This window comes from Ictalurus punctatus, chromosome 24, assembly GCF_001660625.3.
Source record: "Ictalurus punctatus breed USDA103 chromosome 24, Coco_2.0, whole genome shotgun sequence".
Taxonomy (NCBI): Eukaryota; Metazoa; Chordata; class Actinopteri; order Siluriformes; family Ictaluridae; genus Ictalurus; species Ictalurus punctatus.
This window is the reverse complement of record NC_030439.2, coordinates 8,698,264-8,716,456: the sequence shown is the minus strand read 5'-3', so window position 1 is coordinate 8,716,456 and position 18,193 is coordinate 8,698,264.

Here is an 18,193-nt window from a genome sequence, read left to right as displayed (position 1 = left end):
CAGCCTCACCGTGTACAGTAGACGGATGATGTTGACAATTATGCCCGAGTCCCTCAGAAACCATTAGACTTTATCCCAGCATGATCTCCTCTCTCGCACCTTCCTTCCCTCTACTGTGACACCACTCACCTTCTTCCATACCTCTGCAGGAAGCCCTTGGTAAATCACACTGCTTGGTCAAACACTTCGAGAGGGATCAATGTGCCCATCCATCCATCCAAAGTATATGGACAACTTAACTCTTTGCTGTTATAATGTGCTCCAATCTTCTGGGAAGACATTCCACTAGATTCTGGAGCGTGTCTGTGTGGATTTGTGTTCATTCAGCTGCAAGAGCTTTAGTGAGGATGAGATGTTGATGTGAGGAGGCTCCAGTTCCAGTTCATTCCAAAGGTGATCAGTGGGGTTGAGGTCAGGGCTCTGTACAGGACACTCGAGATCTTCTACCTTCTTCCAACCTTTTCACACCATGTCTTCATGGAGCTCGCTTTGTGCACAGGGGCATCGTCACGCTGGAGCAGTGTTTGAGCCTCTTAGTTCCAGTGAAGGGAAATTGCTACAATAATGCTAAAGCGTATGAAGACCTTCTAGACCATTATGTGATTAAAACTTTGTGGTAGCAGTTTGGGGAAGGACCATATATGGGTATGATAGTCAGGTGTTCACATACTTTCGGCCATATGGTGTATCTCCGAGCAAGACTGAATAATATTTATTTACTATGGAGGGGAAAGTACTCCGGGCCTCTAGTCAAGGGCAGGAGAATGCTGAACCAATGGAAAAAAAAAAATGTGTAGAATACTGATCACCCAAATCCTCCCTCGCGTACGCATTTGCCCTCAAGCTTGTGTTGTGGGCAAACAGCACACTGATCTCATTAGTGAGCGAGGGGGGTAAAAAAACAAACAGCAAAAGCAAGGTAACAATTTCATAAAACACAAGTAATTGTACAGAAATCTTGTAAACATCACCTCATCTGCCTTTAGTGATCTAGCATGCAGTTCATCATTAGAAGTGTACCGCGTGCTCCTTCTTATCTGTGCTGTAGCTTTAGGCCGAAGTGGCAGTTTCCTGCTCAAGTGTTATCATTTTCAGGTTTGACTGTGATATGAAAAGATGATCCCCCTTCTACTGTTCGACTTCTGCTGGTGTAGATAATGATGTTACAACTTAAAAATAGAGCTATGTTCTGTCGATCTGAATTCCTGCACTGTTTCAGTAAACTATCGAACAACAATCGAGTCCCTTGAAATTCCTTAAACCAAATAATAGCCCCAAACCCAAATTTAAAAACCACCTGAATGCCAAAGCCCAAAGATAAATGCACCCCTCCAACCTCACATATAAATACCCCTATAACTGCTAAATTCCCCTATCAACCATAAATACCCCATGAGTGCTAAATAAACCAAAAATAAATATACGAGAATGTGAAATCTCCCAAAACAAAATGTAAAGACCCCCATAATCTTTCATTGGCTGCCACTTGCCTCATGTTACGACACAGGACTCGAGACAGGAAGTAAGCACATAAACTAAGGAACAGGAAAACAGACAGAGCATGGCAACATCACAACCTGGCACCATTATTCATTCCGTCTTCTTCTCTGTTAGTCCTGTCACCATTAGTCCTTTCTCTAATTCACTTTACTTTAACACTTTAACGATGTGTGCAGCAACGCGAGGGGTTTAAGTAACCAGTCTCGACAGCTGGCAACACTTGACACAGCTTTAGCGTCCATGTGCATTTCAAGCACGTGCAACTGCGCGCTCTCAAACCGCTCGTGCATGTTGTCACCACAGCGCCATCTGCTGGCGGGACCATAACACCTCAGAAGTAAATGCTCGTGTGACCTCTAATTGCCCCAAACCAAAATATAAACTTTCTCCTTCCTGCAAATCCTAACCCCCTGCCAAAAAAAAAAAAAAAAAAAATAATTTAATTGCCCTAGACCTAAATATAAATAACTTCCTGTTTGCTAATTGACCCAAAATCCGGTCAGTTAATGAATACATGCTGGATACATCAGTGATTTCTGATTGGCCCTGAAACCCAAACATAACACGCACCCTGTCCGCTATTGCACCAAGGACCTAAAATAAATACACGTGTAATTTGTAATTTCCCCAAACCCACGATCTAGTTTAATCTTTGTCCTGGTTATTCCTGTTATTCACCTGTGGTTTTATCCCCTTTTGTTCCTCTTCCTTCCCTGACTCGGCTCTGGAGAGTGCAGGGGGAACTTCATAAGAAAATCGATATTAATTGATTCTTCCAAGGCTGGTGTTAGGAACACCTCTGTTCAGTGCTCAGCAGTGGAGGAGTGACATGAAGAGAGCGTTCAGCTTAATATGTGTGTTGTGAGCTTGTTAAAGGTTACCAACGTGATGTGTTTAAAAAAATCAAAAAATGAAAAATAAATAAATAAATCAGATTATCAAAGAGGCCGTGCAAGTGCTTACATCCTTGTGGAGAATAATAACACGACAGGCCGTGCGGTTATAGGAAATAATCCACGCATGTCCACGAGAGAAGTTAGTTCTTATTCTCACTTACGTTATAGTGGCGATAAACAGTCGTTCCCCTCACCAGCCCCTCTCTCTCTCTCTCTCTCTCTCTCTCTCTCTCTGTGCTGGGAAACTTTACAAAGCGCTGACCCCTGAGACTCCTTCCATAACTGTTCATCAAATCTCTCCTAACATAAAAAAATCAGCACATCAGAGATGATATGTTTTACTTTGTTAAACAACAACGTTTAATTATTACTCTTAGATTGTGTGAAGCATCAGCTGTACTGATACAAGTTCCTGTGTATGAGCTGTTACTATGGAAACAGTAACGTATTAGAACGAGCGCACGAATATAAAACTTTCATTAATATTACAGTGGGAACTAATTTCGGAGCCAGAAATAATCCACACCTTCTGACCAATCCGATTTGAGAATTCAAATCACGCTAATATTTTATGCTCTTCATTGTTCTTCACTGCTGTTTCCAGACTTTTGTCAGAGGTTCTGTTTTGGAAGAGTATCACTTCTGTACTGACCATTTTGGACCATAAAACCAACCATGATATGGCATCTGTGTTATTTATTACCTCTTCTACCACAGCGCTGTTGAATTCTTGAATCTCTTAGGTCAGAAGGTGTTGATTTAATTTTCTGTAATAGTGGCGGCTGTGATGTTAATGAGCTTGTTCTTACACGATGATCGTTTCTATAGTAACAACTCATTCACAGGGGCTCTGCATAAAATAAGCCTAAAAATAAATAGAGTGAAAAATGTTTTATTTAACAAAGAAAAGCGTACAGTCATTGCCATGATAAAGCTTTCAGTAAGGACATGATTATCTAACATTTATGAAATGACTCTTGGGTGACAGCGCTTTGTCGTTTCTTGGTAACATGAAAAGCTGCATTTCTTTGTCTTGTTCATTTCAAGAGAAAGGTAAAAAAAAAAGAGAGGCTGAATAGTGACTTGTTGTTTTGTTCTCGTGGCCGTTCAACAACGTTAACAGGAACTATAAATGGTTCAAAGTATGCTGTGTCTTCCAATAAATTAAAAATGGTTATCACTGGCAAATGGCTTTCGTATAAGTAGAATAACCCTTGGGGAAGCATTGTGATTGGAAATTGATCCACTTCTGAATGGATCTTTATTCACACGACTCGATCTTATGATTTTTTTTCCTGTAGCAGCATGCCCCGTAATGTTTTATTCCTTACCTGTGTTAGGATGCGTTTTGTGTGTCTGATCAACCTTTGGGTAAACTGCCATAAACAATTAACCAAGATGCTTTGGGCAGCTGAGGCTCAGGTGGTAGAGCGGGTTGTCCACTAATCGTAGGGTTGGCGGTTCGATTCCTGACCCACATGACTCCACATGCCAAAGTATCCTTGGGCAAGACACTGAACCCCAAATTGCTCCCGATGGCAAGTTAGCACCTTGCATGGCAGCTCTGCTACCATTGGTGTGTGTGTGTGTGTGTGTGTATGTATGTGTATGAATGGGTGAATGAGACACAGTGTAAAGAACTTTTGAACCGCTAAGGTTAAAAAAGTTCTCTGTAAGTGCAGACCATTTACCATTTCCCATGCTTGAATACTGGACTTGGAACCTGTTCAGTTTTCACTGCTGCTGTGATTTTCCTTTTCTTAAGACTTGTACCAAAGTGATGGCACAAATATCAAATGGCACTTTTCCCCTCTTTTCTGATATTGTTCCTGTACTGCTGTGCCGGTAGCTTCCGTTTTCCTCGTTCGTTTCTTACCTATAATTAATCATATAATGTATAATTGTGTCTAAGAGTTACTATGTGGATGACTCACTTTGGAAGACTCTAGCTACTTCGATCATATATATATAATATATATAATATATATAATATATATATATATATATATATATATATATATATATATATATATATATATATATATATATATATATATATAATATATAATATGCACACACACACTGAAATTGCGGGAGAAAAACAACGTGGATCCTGACAGCGACAACTGCTTAAAATGCCATGAATTTTTTACAAACTCTCCCCCCCCTCGTCTGGCACCAGTTGACCTTACTTCCCCAAGGCAACTTAGTCTGAGTCTCTCTGGATAACGTGAAGAGCAAAATGGCAGTGGACACCCACCAGCCAGAGCACATCTCCAGATAAAGAGGACCGGATCGCATTCTCCCCTCGGCTAGGATGGGGTTAGTTGGGTTGACAGCTCGGAGATTGATGCCTGTGATCCTCTCGGCTCAGCACGGTCTGCCAGGCAGAAAAGTGTCGGACAACATAAGCAGTCGAACACTACTTTTGCTGGGAGCACTGGAAACCGGGCTTAGTGTACTCCCCTGAACGAGTCTTGGTCGAGTTCTACTTAAACTGACTGCGGTCCATCTACTAGAAAGCACTTTTTTTTTTTTTGAGGAACACAAAAGAAAAATGGCATGTTTCTGAAGCTACTGAGATGGTGTTGGTGTAATTTCCTTTTGTTTCCCTGTCAGATCCTATCTATCAAAATGAACACAGAGATGAACTGGCGCAGAAACAGAAGCGCACTGTTTGACCATGATTCCTATCTGAACAAATCCAAACCCCCTGGCTTGATTTTTAATATAGATTCGCAGGCTCGTTCGTTCAGCCGCGGAACTGGATGGCAGAATGCCACCGGTATATCATGCACCTTTCTGGGTGGGTTATTCCAAGATAATGCTACTCAATCAGTGCCTCGCTGCATCTAAATGCATTATCTGTTTGAATGATTTCCACCTGACTTTATATTGTAATGTCAAGAAAGAAAACATTCTGTCGTTACTAATGGCTAAGAGTTTGTGGATACCTGAACATCACACCCGTATGTGCTTGTTGAACATCCCGTAACAGTTTTGTCCCCTTTTTTTTTTTTTTTTTTAATTCTGGGAAGGCTTTCCACTAGATTTTGGAGCCTGGCTGTGGGGATTTGTGTTCATTCAGCTACAAGAGCATTAGTGAAATTGGTGCAGTCGGCATTCCGGTTCATCCCAAAGGTGTTCAGTGGGGTTGAGGTCACTCAAGTTCTTCCACTTTGGCATAACCATGTCTTCATGGAGCTCGCTTTGTGCACAGGGGCATGGTCATGCTGGAACAGGTTGGAGCTCCAGTGAAGGGAAATTGTAATGCTACAGCGTACAAAGACATTCTATACAATTGTGTGCTTTCAAATTTGTGGCAACAGTTTGTGGAAGAACCACATATGGATGTGATTGTGAGGTGTCTTCACGTCTTCTCTCAGACTTGACAGTGTTTGGAGCTGGTAGTGGTTGGATCAAGGGGTTTCTGTGCTGATGTATTAGTGGCTCTTTGATCAGTAATCAAATGAAGCTGTGTGCAGTACTGACGCTCGGGTTCTGCTCCACGCCAGACTAACCTCACTCATTAGATCAAGCTGGCACTGGCTGTAGATCAAATGTCATCTGCTGCTTGGGGAGGCATACAGAGATCCTGTCAATTATCTCTCTCTCTCGCTCCCTCTCTCGTTTCTTTTTCTGTGTGCATGTGGATGAAAAACATGAGGTGGACCTGCTTTTGATCCGCTTTACACATGCAGATTTGCGCGCTCATTTAGCATGGCAGTAGACGTCTTTTATTTTGACAGAGTCGTGAGTTGCTCCAATCACAGCTGGCAATTACGTGTGACTGGGGCTCAACACTGGTGTCAGATATTTTTGACGACCAGATTTATATAATGCCAAAATAACAAGTGTTAAGCTTTGTGTCTATCCCTTTCTCTCAGTATACCTCTCTGCCTTGCTTTATTTATCCTGTTTGTTAAAAAAAAAGTATTATTATACTGCTCATACATTTCTCCTCCTCCAGTCTCGAGCTAGGTTATATTTCAGCTAAACCTGTGGGTCAGATGTGCACATTGCAATAATGTAATATTACAGAACCCGCAGTTAGCCCTTTCACACAGATAACCACATATTTTACTCGGCCCTGTGTGATAAATGAGGTAATTACGGTACACACACTACAAAACAACAAATAACACGTAGCCTCATTTCGCTGTTCCAAACTTTAAAGCCTGAACATTTACCCTTTCTTTTCAGAGTGCAGTACAACGGGGCATAGACTCTTTATATTTTTTATTTTTTAATTGGACAGAACTTATGCCCCCCCCCCCCCCCCCCCCCCCCAAATATATATATATATATAAATGCCCTTTTTTATCATGATGCATTGCTCCTAAAAGAGCTAATACAGGCCTGAAAAACCAGATGCCCTCATAAGCTGCCTCACCATTATTTATTTATAGATAAATTTGTTCAGACCATTTTAATATTTCTCAGCGCTTAGGAACAGGAAGTAATATTTATGTCGATCCTTTGTTTTCATTATAAAACGTCAGGATGATGTAGGTGATGCATCATACTCATAGTTAGACATTCATCTAATTTTATAATATTTCAGACAGAAAAAAGATGAACTAGCTGAAAGGATGATGTTAAAATGATTCATTTTGACAGCTAGCTCTTGCCTTATGTGTGAGTGTGGCTATTTACTTTCTGTTTTGTGCATGATTTTGTGTGTGTGTGTATATGTGTGTGTGTGTATATATATATATATATATATATATATATATATATATATATATATATATATATATATATATATATATATATATATATAAATAAAATGAATAGAGAGGGATAGGCTTTGTATTCGGTGCAGTGTTTAAATAGTGAGAACCGTGCTACTTTAACTAAAGTAGCTTCGCTCCTAAAACTGGCTGACGTTAGGAGGATTCTTGCCTCTTGCCATGACACGACCCTGTGGGACATATAGGATAGCTTGTGCTGTTTAAAAACCTTTAAACGTAGACACTCAAAATGCAAATGTAGCCCCATTTCCTGTTAATGACTATATCGTCAGCCCCTTCCTTCCCAGTACTTTGGCATCATAAATATCACCTGCAGCACTTCTGGAAAGTAAATTGGTACTTTAATAGATTTGTCAGCAAGTGGGATTTCTCATTACTTTTATAAAGATGCAGCTGCCGGCTTCTTTACTGCAGCAACAAGAAGAATGAGAGCGAGTGACCTACAGAGATGCACAATAAATCAGCCCATATTAGCTCTGTCATACTTACCTTAGCTTAGCTTTGCTGTTTGGAAGAAATAATTAAACACATAAAACCCCTTGAAACAACAGTGAAAAGCTTCCCTTAGTTTGTATTTTTGCTTACGTTAAAAGGATTTTTTTCACAATTGTTTGCAAATGAGATGCACTCATGTACCCCTATACATGCATCATGGGATACTGCATCTAACAAGCAGCTGATGTCAAGGCAGTTCTTGTCAATACAGTTCTTTGTTGTGATGTGCCACTTGAAGCAAGTAGACAAAAATAACTCATCAGGTTTTATTCAGAGGTCAGAACCTGAGTGGCAACTTAAACTAGCTAAAGCGTTATAATTTCCCATTCACTGGAACTAAGAGGCCCAAACCTGTTCTAGCATGGCAACATGCACAAAGCGAGCTCTATTAAGGCATGGTGTGTTAAGGTTTGAGTGGAAGATCTCGAGTGTCTTGCACAGAGCCCTGACCTCAACCCCACTGAACACCTTTGGGATGAGCTAGAACTGAAGTCTCCTCACATCAACATCAGAGACTGATCTCATCCTCACTAACGCTCTTGTAGCTGAATGAACACAAATCCCCACAGACACACCCCTAAATCTAGTGGAAAGCCTTCCCAGAAGAGTGGAGCGCATTATAACAGGAAAGGGATAATTAAAGGGATTTTAATTACAACCTCAAGTACAATTTCCTGTTTAAAATCAGCTTTTGTATTTAATTGAGCAGAACCCCATTTACAGTCATGGGGGAAATTTACACCCTCCTTCATTTCACTGTTTTAATTTATTATCATGGCCTAAATACCAACGGTGTGGACCTCACCAACTTCTATACACAACCAAATAACCTCAGGTGACAAAAAAAAGATTTCACTGTGTAGTCATTTTCCCCCAAAACGTAAAGCAACATTCAGAAAATGTTGGGGGGGGAGGGGGAATAATTGCACCCTTCCTACTTCCACAATCATAAAGCGAGTAATTATAGCGTATATAAACTAATGTTTGGCAGTGTGGTGTTCTAAACTGTCTAAAATGTCTATATCATGCCAAGAAGAAAGGACATCAGCCATGACCTCAGAAGCAATGGTTGCTGCTCATAAATCTGGGAAAGGTTATAAGGCCATCTCCAAACAATTTGAAAATTCACCATTGTAAAGTGAGAACGACAGTTACCAATCTTCCCAGGAGTGGGCGACCCAGCAAATTCAGCCCAAGGTCAGACCATTTAATGCTCAAAGATATCAAGCAACAGCCAAGACCTGCATCATGTGACCTACAGGCCTCTGTAAGCACATTAACTGTTTAGGTTCATGACAGCACACCAGCTCAGAAAAAGACTGAACAAGTATGGCTTTCGTAGCAGTATGGCTAGGAAAAAAACCATTGAAAAATGTGTGTGTGTGTGTAGGTGTGTCCACCGTCCACTTTAATAGGAACACTTGTACACCTGCTCACTTATGTAGTTATCCAATCAGCCAATCGTGTGGCAGCACAATGCATACAATCATGCAGATACAGGTCACGAGCTTCAGTTTGATGTTCACATCAAACATTAGAATGGGGGGAAATGTGATCTCTGGGACTTTAACTGGGGCATGGTTGTTGGTACCAGATGGGCTGGCTTGAGTATTTCAGAGACCTCTGATCTCTTGGGATTTTCACACACAACAGTCTCCAGAGTTTACACAAAACAAACAAAACCCTGTCCTGTGAGTGACCGTTCTCTCAGTGGAAACACCTTGTTGATGAGAGAGGTCAGAGGAAAATGGCTAAATTCATTCGAGCGGTCAGGAAGGATATAGTAACTCGTATAATCACTCTTTACAACTGTGGTGAGCAGAAAAGCATCGAACCTTGAGGTGGATGAGCTACAACAGCAGAAGACCACATCAGGTTCCACTCCTGTCAGCCAAGAACAGGAATCTGAGGCTATCATGGGCCCAGACTCACCCAAACTGGACAGTTGAAGACTGGAAATAGTACACAGAGAACGTTCTGTTGTCTTTATCCAATTACAGCAATTATCAGTATCATTTACCCCTTAGATTTCCAACATGTGTTCTGTTTGACAGATAAATCCAAATTTAGTTTCCGGTAAAAATGGCAATGCATTTAGTATGATGTCTCCATGTTTGAATAGTTCATTTGGATTTCGAAGCAGAGTTCAGGAAACAAAAATCAATAAAATTTTATTTATATAGCGGATATACAGAACAACGGGTATTTTCACAAGGCTGCTCTACAGAACTGTAGATTTTAAATGACGTGGAAGAAACCATGAGAGGAAACCATTAAACCATTCATTTATAATAAACTATAATATAAAATATAATAAACGGTTCCTGTATTATGGGTCAGTGCCACTTCTTGAGCAAACCGAGTGCTCTTAATGAAGCAGGAGTTTATTAAGCACACACAACTTCACATAACTAACAATCCACAAAATAAAGCTGATTTATGAACAGGTTTGTACGGGTTTTTATCTATCCTATCCTTTTCCTATAGAGACTGTGATCCATCATAATGTTTATATAATACAAGCCATTTACAGTTGCGTCCTAAAGTTTGCATACCCCTTGCAGAATCTGCTAAATCTTAATTGTGTTAACAAAATAAGAGGTTTATAAAAATCCCATGTTTTTTTTTTTATTTAGTTCTGTCCTGAATAAGCTCTTTCACATAACTGATGTTTACATATAGTTCACAAGACAAGATAATAGCTGAATGTATAAAAAATCACCCCGTTCAAAATGTTACATACCCTTGATTCTTAATACTGTGTAGTTACCTGGATTATCCACGACTGTTTTTTTTTGTGTTGTCATAGTTGTTGTGTTCATGAGTCCCTTGTTTGTCCTGAGCAGTTAAACTGCCCACTGTTCTTCAGAAAAATCCTCCAGGTCCTGCACATTCTTTGCTTTTCCAGCATCTTCTGCATATTTGACCCCTTTCCAACAGCAACTATATGATGCTGAGATCAATCTTTTCACACTGAGGACGACTGAGGGACTCGTACACGACTATTACAAAAGGTGCAAACATTCACTGATTCTCCAGAAGGCCACGCAATACATTAAGAGCCAGGGGGGTGTAAACTTTTGAACAGGATAATCGGTATAAATTGTTATTTTGTTTAAAGATGCCCCCCCCCCCCCCCCCATTTAGTCCTGCCCGTCAGACACTACATAAGATATTTACATCTCCCAGAAGACAAAATACTAACAATTTACATCGATCATCCTGTTCAAAAATTTACACCCCCTTGGCATTCAGTTATTGTGCTTATTAAATTTTAATAGGTACCATTATTAATTTTTTTGTGTGTGTGTAATAGAGGGGCACTTGCGCGGTTTCTCTAACAGCAACGAGTATGCTAACGTACGTTCCTGAGCAAATAATAAATTGCACCATTCTCAGAAGAACAATATGAGCCCTTTTTTCACATCAATATGTTATGAGAGCACTTAGCTACAATTTCTTTGCCTCATCCAGAATGCTTTGAGGTTCTCACCAAAGGATTGCGAAATATAGCGGATCTCAGTTCCAGAATATGAAACGCTGTGTAATGTTTCTCTGCACTCACACACAAGGGGCGAGAGTTTGGCAAGAACGACACGACGTAAGAGTGTGCAACGTCTTCAAACGCGATGCGCTTAGAAGGAGTTACAGTACGAGAGATCTGTAGGCAGAAACTTTGCTGGAGTCAGAGTAGTGTAGGGGGGTAAATTCGAGGTTACGTGCACCACAATGCCGAATTCACTCAAACTTCGTCCTGATTGGAACTGTTCTCCCGCCGAGGATTCCCCTGAGGGAGCGCGAGAGCTCCAGGGAGCAGAGCATGCAGATGATGAAAGAACGTTCGGTATTGAGATTTGCTGACAGAAAGATTGTCAGAAATCTAGCATCTGTTCCTGTTAAGCCACATTTCTTTCTCCTTCTACTTTTCTCCACATATGCTTTTCTCAGGGTGTTTTTCTTTAATAAAAGCACTTCTGCTAGCTTTGACACACGATACCTTTCCTCTATAAATACGACCGAATTAAAAACGCAAGCACACAGTGACAGGTGCTATGGATTTATCATAGACTTTATCTTCCTTTCTTGTGATTAGAGCACATCTGGGACCCGGCCTCCTGTTTTCGGTCTGCTAACATACATGTACTAGTAGTTCATTTGGGATATGTGGAACGAGGAGAACACCAAAGAATGCGTTATTATATTATATTATATTATATTGTATTATATTTCCAATGAACATATGCTATAGGTACTGGTTCTCTGTTTAATACATGGTTAATGTGTTGGTTCCAAAAAAAAAAAAAAAAAAAAAACTAAAAAGTGACTGTGAACTTTACAGAGTGTAATCTGGAGGCAATTTACAGCAATTTAGTAGGGTTGGAATTGAGCAGGTCCCTCGGGCGGCTCTTTTATTTTCATACAGGATGCGGCGACAGTAATGAATCATAGTTAAGACCGTACTGCAGTGCGAGCTCGCTGTTTATTAAACAGTCGGGCGCTCATCGCTTCGGATCCTCAGGAGTGTTATTGTAACAGATTACGGTCAGGCGTGCTGACGTTTTAGCCGTTACCGATCTTCCTCAGGAGGCGAGGAGAAAACGAGGGAGCGACAAACTCGAACAAACAAACCTACGGACAGAGCCGGGAGCGAACCGTGCGAAACCGTGTTGTGACCTTGGCGCGTTTTCAGCCTGTGTGGCTAAAGGGGGTAAATTTAATCATCTCCTAGCCTCATGCCTTACTCAGGCAGGTTCTCTCTCTGACTTTCTTGCGAAGGGCAAAGAGGAAGTTGGATAGAAAAGTGTTATGATTCCATTCTCCGCATTTTGACCTTGCTTACTTTACTTCCAATTATGATGGTGTTTTCAATGTGCTTTAGTTTGACAGGTGCTAAACAAGAACTTACTCTTATATTAAGCACGGAGAGTAAAATGACGCCATGGTACATCCACGTAAGGAAGAGAAGAAGGAGAAAAAAGAGGTGATGAGATCTGCCGAGTCGAACGCTGCCAGGTGGGCTGTGCAGACGGGTGCTATGAAACACCCAACGCTGCTAACACGGAACCATTTGCATTATGTAACATGGCAGCTGCCGTTTCTCTCCCGTTCTGCTTCAGTGTGAGCAGACCCCCTCAGCTAAGCTGCGGAGTGTGAAATAAAACCGCCTTAACAGCACAGCTTTGTGCTCCTGGCTATGCTCGATGCCCAGGTGTCTGTTCTACATTACAGAACACAGAGCAAGTTAAAAAGAGACAGAGAGAGAGAGAGAGAGATTGAGAGAGAACTTATCTTTCAGTGTGTGAAACGCTACATCTGTTGTTTCCTCTCATTACAACTACTTATAACTCTTATAACCTTTAAGATCACACTTACTTCTGTCACAGACTTTCATCCCATTACACGTTTAGCTGATTTAATTTGCACCTATTTGAAAGACAAAAGACACCCGCCGTCATTTCCAATCCAAACTGACACCTACACACAGCACTCCTGCAAAGTTTTAACTTGAACTTATTAACTGCAACAAGCCTCGATTAAGAGCCTGATTCATCCCAGTGGACCAAATTCTCCTGCATATATTTCTGTTGCTCTTTGTCAAGTATGTAAGTCTGTTCTGCTCTACAATCCTTCTCAATCTCAGACCGTATCCCTATACCTACTCCTTTCCTAGCAGTTCTTGTTTTCTTCGAGGCTTGCAATCTTCAAGACGTGTCCACTCAGCACAATGCCCGTGTTTGCTTGAGCCAGGAGATTGCGGAGCTCGAATGCAGGAATTCTCGGTGAAGAGCAATTTCAGCCCACGCTATTTCCAGACATCCTGTGAAAGGAAGCTGTATTCTGTACTCTGGCTTTTCTTCAGAATAGGTTTTCTCCTCTCGGAAACATCAGAGCCACGTCAACAATTAATGATCATTTTCCAAGGACAGAACGCTTTATACGTTGTAGATCGGGTGCTTCCAAGATCTATACGTTGTAGATCTTGGCACTAACATTAACCCTAGGCACAACCGTCTGGAGTGCGCAAGAACGACTCTACACGACTTACTGATGGACAGCAGTTTTCCAAAAAAATTTGAGGTCACTGAACATACACAGAATACTTTGTTTTTAGTGCGGGCATTCCCAGAACCTTGAATTAATATTACCCCATCGTCCATGGTAAATGTGTGTAAATATATATATATATATATATATATATATATATATATATATATATATATATATATATATATATATATATACACACACACACTGATCAGCCATAACATTAAAATGACTGACAGATGAAGTGAAAAACATTGATTATCTCGTTACACCTGTCAGGGAGTGGGATATATTTATTAGGCAGCAAGTGAACAGTCAGTTCTCGAAATTGATGTGATGGAAGCAGGAAAAATGGACAAGCATAAGGACCTGAATGACTTTGACAAAGGACAAATTGTGATGGCTGGACGACTGGGTCAGAGCATCTCCAAAATGACAGGTCTTCCCGGTATGGGGTGTTCCCAGTGTGCAGTGGTTAGTACTTACTAAAAGTGCTCCAAGGAAGGACAAGTGCAAAAATAGTTCAGGAACGGTTTGAGGAACATGACAAAGGGTTCAAGGTGTTGACTTGGCCTTCAAATTCCCCAGATCTCAATTCGATCGAGCATCTGTGGGACGTGCTGGACCAAACAAGTCCGTTCCATGGAGGCCCCACCTCACAACTTACAGTACTTAAAGGATCTGCTGCTAACGTTTTGGTGCCAGATACCACAGCACACCTTCATAAGTCATGTGGAGTTCATGCCTCGATGAATCAGAGCTGTTTTGGTGGCACAAGGGGGACCTACACGATTTTAGGAGGTGGTTTTAATGTTATGGCTGATAATTCCATAAAACCTCCAATATCAATTTACATATTTTGATATAAGCCTTTCATAAATTCTCCAGCATTGCTTTATAAAATATTCATGCAGTGCTTATGAATGTGTTACAAAGGCACTATGTTCACACTCGGTACCCTTCAAATAAAGTGTTATCATTCCTAACTATACTGCTGCATGCAATATACCTACGTAATAGTTAAGATTAGCAAATAATCCTTACAAGCATATATTTGTACCTTACACTGAACACTGAAACAGTTATTGCTATGTTGATGTAAATGATGTATTGTCGGAACATTTTAGCTGCAAAACTGTCCTCTATTCCAATAGTGATACTGAAACCTCGAGTATACCAAAATATAATAAGATGAATCCTAACAAGAAAACCATTTACGTCTGATTATATATAAACATTTCCAGTTCCAAATATTATAGTCTTTTACAAATCCAATTCCAATCTTTGCTGTTTGTTACAGGATCTGATAGAAAAAAAACCCAGGTTGCTCTCTCTCTCTCACTCACACACACACACACACACACACACACACACACACACACACACACACACACACACACACACACACACACACACACACACACACACACACACACACACACACACACACACACACACACACAGCTAAAGAGAAAGTGCCTCTTTAGTAGAAGTACTAATGAATGTGCTGGAAAAACAAATCAACAATTCATCATGGGAGGTCTTTCATACTGCATAGTTACATGCATAAAAAAATAAAGCAAAGAGGGACAAATACACTTTTTAAAGCTCATTAATGTAGTGCTAATTAGCTGAGGATCTTATTTCTACATTCAACAAACATTGAAATCCTTCCCTGGCAACTAAATATATTATTCTAGCAATTTATCTCTCTGAATGCTTTTAGTAAAAGATATGAAGAACATTTCCATCAGAGAACAGTTGATAACTTTAACAAAACAGACTTCATGTGAAAACTATAATCACTTTTCCTGGTTACACAATAGCATTTTTTGACCATGTAGTGCACAGTTCTAGAAGGGATGAGGATGGGTTCCTCTGGTTCCTCATGTCGTCTCAGGGAGTTTTTCCTCACCACCGTCGCCTCTGGCTTGCTCATTAGGGATAAATTCCTACATTTAAAATTTACATCCTGAATGTATATGTTTCTGTAAAGCTGCTTTGGGACAATGTCCATTGTTAAAAGCGCTATACAAATAAAAATTGCTTTACACAACAATTTATAAGAAATTCATGTCAAGGAAGTGACATTTTGGACACAATATGGCCATTTTTTTTTTGTTTATTTTTGTGGAAATAGATCCCAAAGAAACCACACTCACTCGGCTGCCCGCTCGTAGTGATTTGTACATTCTTGTTAAAGGTGCTTCCGGTAAACTTGGCTTGCATTGTTCTTGCAATGTTCTTGTTCTTGCATACTCCAGCATGTTAGGAAGTTGGGGTCAGAGCGCAGGGTCAGCCATGATACAGTTCCCCTAGAGCAGAGAGGGTTAAGAGCCTTGGTCAAGGGCCCAACAGTGGCAGCCTGGCAGTGCTGGGGCTTGAACCCCCACCCTTCCGATCAGTGACAGAGCCTGGCAGTGCTGGGGCTTGAACCCCCGACCTTCTGACCAGAGCCTGAACCACACAGCCACCACTGAAAAATGTCAGTTTGATAAAAAAAATTGTAAAAGTTCACGCCAAATCAGATTTTGTGAAAGTAAATGATGTAAGAGAGAAAAAAGACAGAAGTCAAGTGTTCAGTTCTTGTACTTTTACTGAAATATATGGAAATATGCTGATACTGTATGTTGGAATGTGTAGTAATTTACTGTACAGTAAATTGCTTTATATATAGACGGGTAACACGTTATAAAATAATAATATAATAATAATAATTTTTATTTATTTATTTATTTTTTAAAGTGGCTTACATCAATTTCATTCTCATCAAACCATTCAGTGAGCTCTGTGAATGGTGATGTTGGGCCTCATTTATCATTTTTTTTTTTTTTTAGTAAAGTTGTGTGTAAATGTTTGCATAAGCCAAACCAAACTAACCATTTCCACCAGATTTACAAAAGTTTCAGAAACACTGATTTTCTTTGCACTAACATGTGAATGTTGATCACTCGTAAAGTGCAAAGCGTGTTCCTGATAAAGTTCGTTTGCATGTAGTGATGCCCACAAGACTCAATTGACCTCATGTGGCTCATCTTTGTATTTGTTTGCGAATTCCATTCAGGCTTTCTGATTCTTAAATTTCTGCTCTCAAAGTTTTCTTCGAACAGTGGATTGTGGTACCTTCACCCCTGCCCTGTGGAGGCAATTGGTAATGTCACTAACTGTTATTTTGGGATTTTTCTTCACAGCTCTCACAATGTTTCTCTCATCAGCTGCTGTTGTTTTCTTTAGCCGACCTGATCTATGTCTGCTTGTTAGTACACCAGAGGTTTCTTTCTTTTTCAGGTCATTCCAATTTGTTGTATTGGCTATGCCTGATGTTTGTGCAATGCCTCTGATTGATTTTCCCTCTTTTCTCAGCTTCAAAATGGCTTCCTTTTCTCCATAAACACCTCTCTGGGCTTCATGTTGGTTGATCCTTTTTAACACCAAATGCAGTCTTCACAGGTGAAACACAGCGCTCAAACAGAGGGCACACCTTGGCAGCAAGAAACACCTATCAGTCATGTATTCCAATATTTTTGATCACTTGAAAAAATGGGTGGGTTCAAACAAAAGGTGCTATGTTCTTAATTATTTAACGCATCTAGATGTAAATATCAGGAAATGAAAGCCGAAATTCTGATCTCTCGTCTCATATTCATATATTGATCTCAAACCCAAATGTCTTCAGTGTACAACAAAAACAATAGAATTGGCCTTGCTGTTCCAATACTTTTGAAGGGACTGTAGCAGTGTACCACCACCTGAAAAGGTCAAAATCTAGAGACAAATTACAGAAAAGGTGAATTAAGTGAGGTGGAAAGAAAATGGTGTGACATGAAAACGTAGGAGAAAAATAATATCTACATTGTACCCAGGTCATCCTGCATTTTAGGCATGGTGGAAGTGTTGCACAGCGTTAAAAGAAAATGCTGTGCAAACGGAAAGGATTTATAAGCCAGATTTTGTCCTCTGAAAAAAAAATCATACTGGTCTTTAAACATCCTTTCCTCACTAAATCTTCAGTCAGCTGAGGTGTATATTTACAGCTTACGGCTATAAGCTGTAAACATACAGTACAGACTGTACAGACCGGTCCGTCCTCCATTTATACGCCAACATTTCTTCTGTCATAATTAAATGACTCATTTTATTTGTCTAAATGTATGCTTTTTTGTTGTGTTGCTGCGCTTTCTTTATTTTTCATATTCTTAATTAATGGCAATACTATTAACAACTAGCATGAGGATGTGTTTGGGATAGTTGATCAAGTTGAGGTTTACATAAGTTAGTCTTCTTATGTGTAAATGAGCACACGTTCAGAAGCACGAGTAGATCACGAATTTACAGGTTTTTCATGAATACCAAATTTCTTATTCTGTTTCAAATCATGAACTGATAAATGAGGCTTGTTGCCTTCAGGATATTCTGCACTTATATAGCACTTTTATTATTATATTTTTTTAACCTTAGCGGTTCTACAAAGCGCTTTACACTGGTTCTCATTCACCCGTTCAC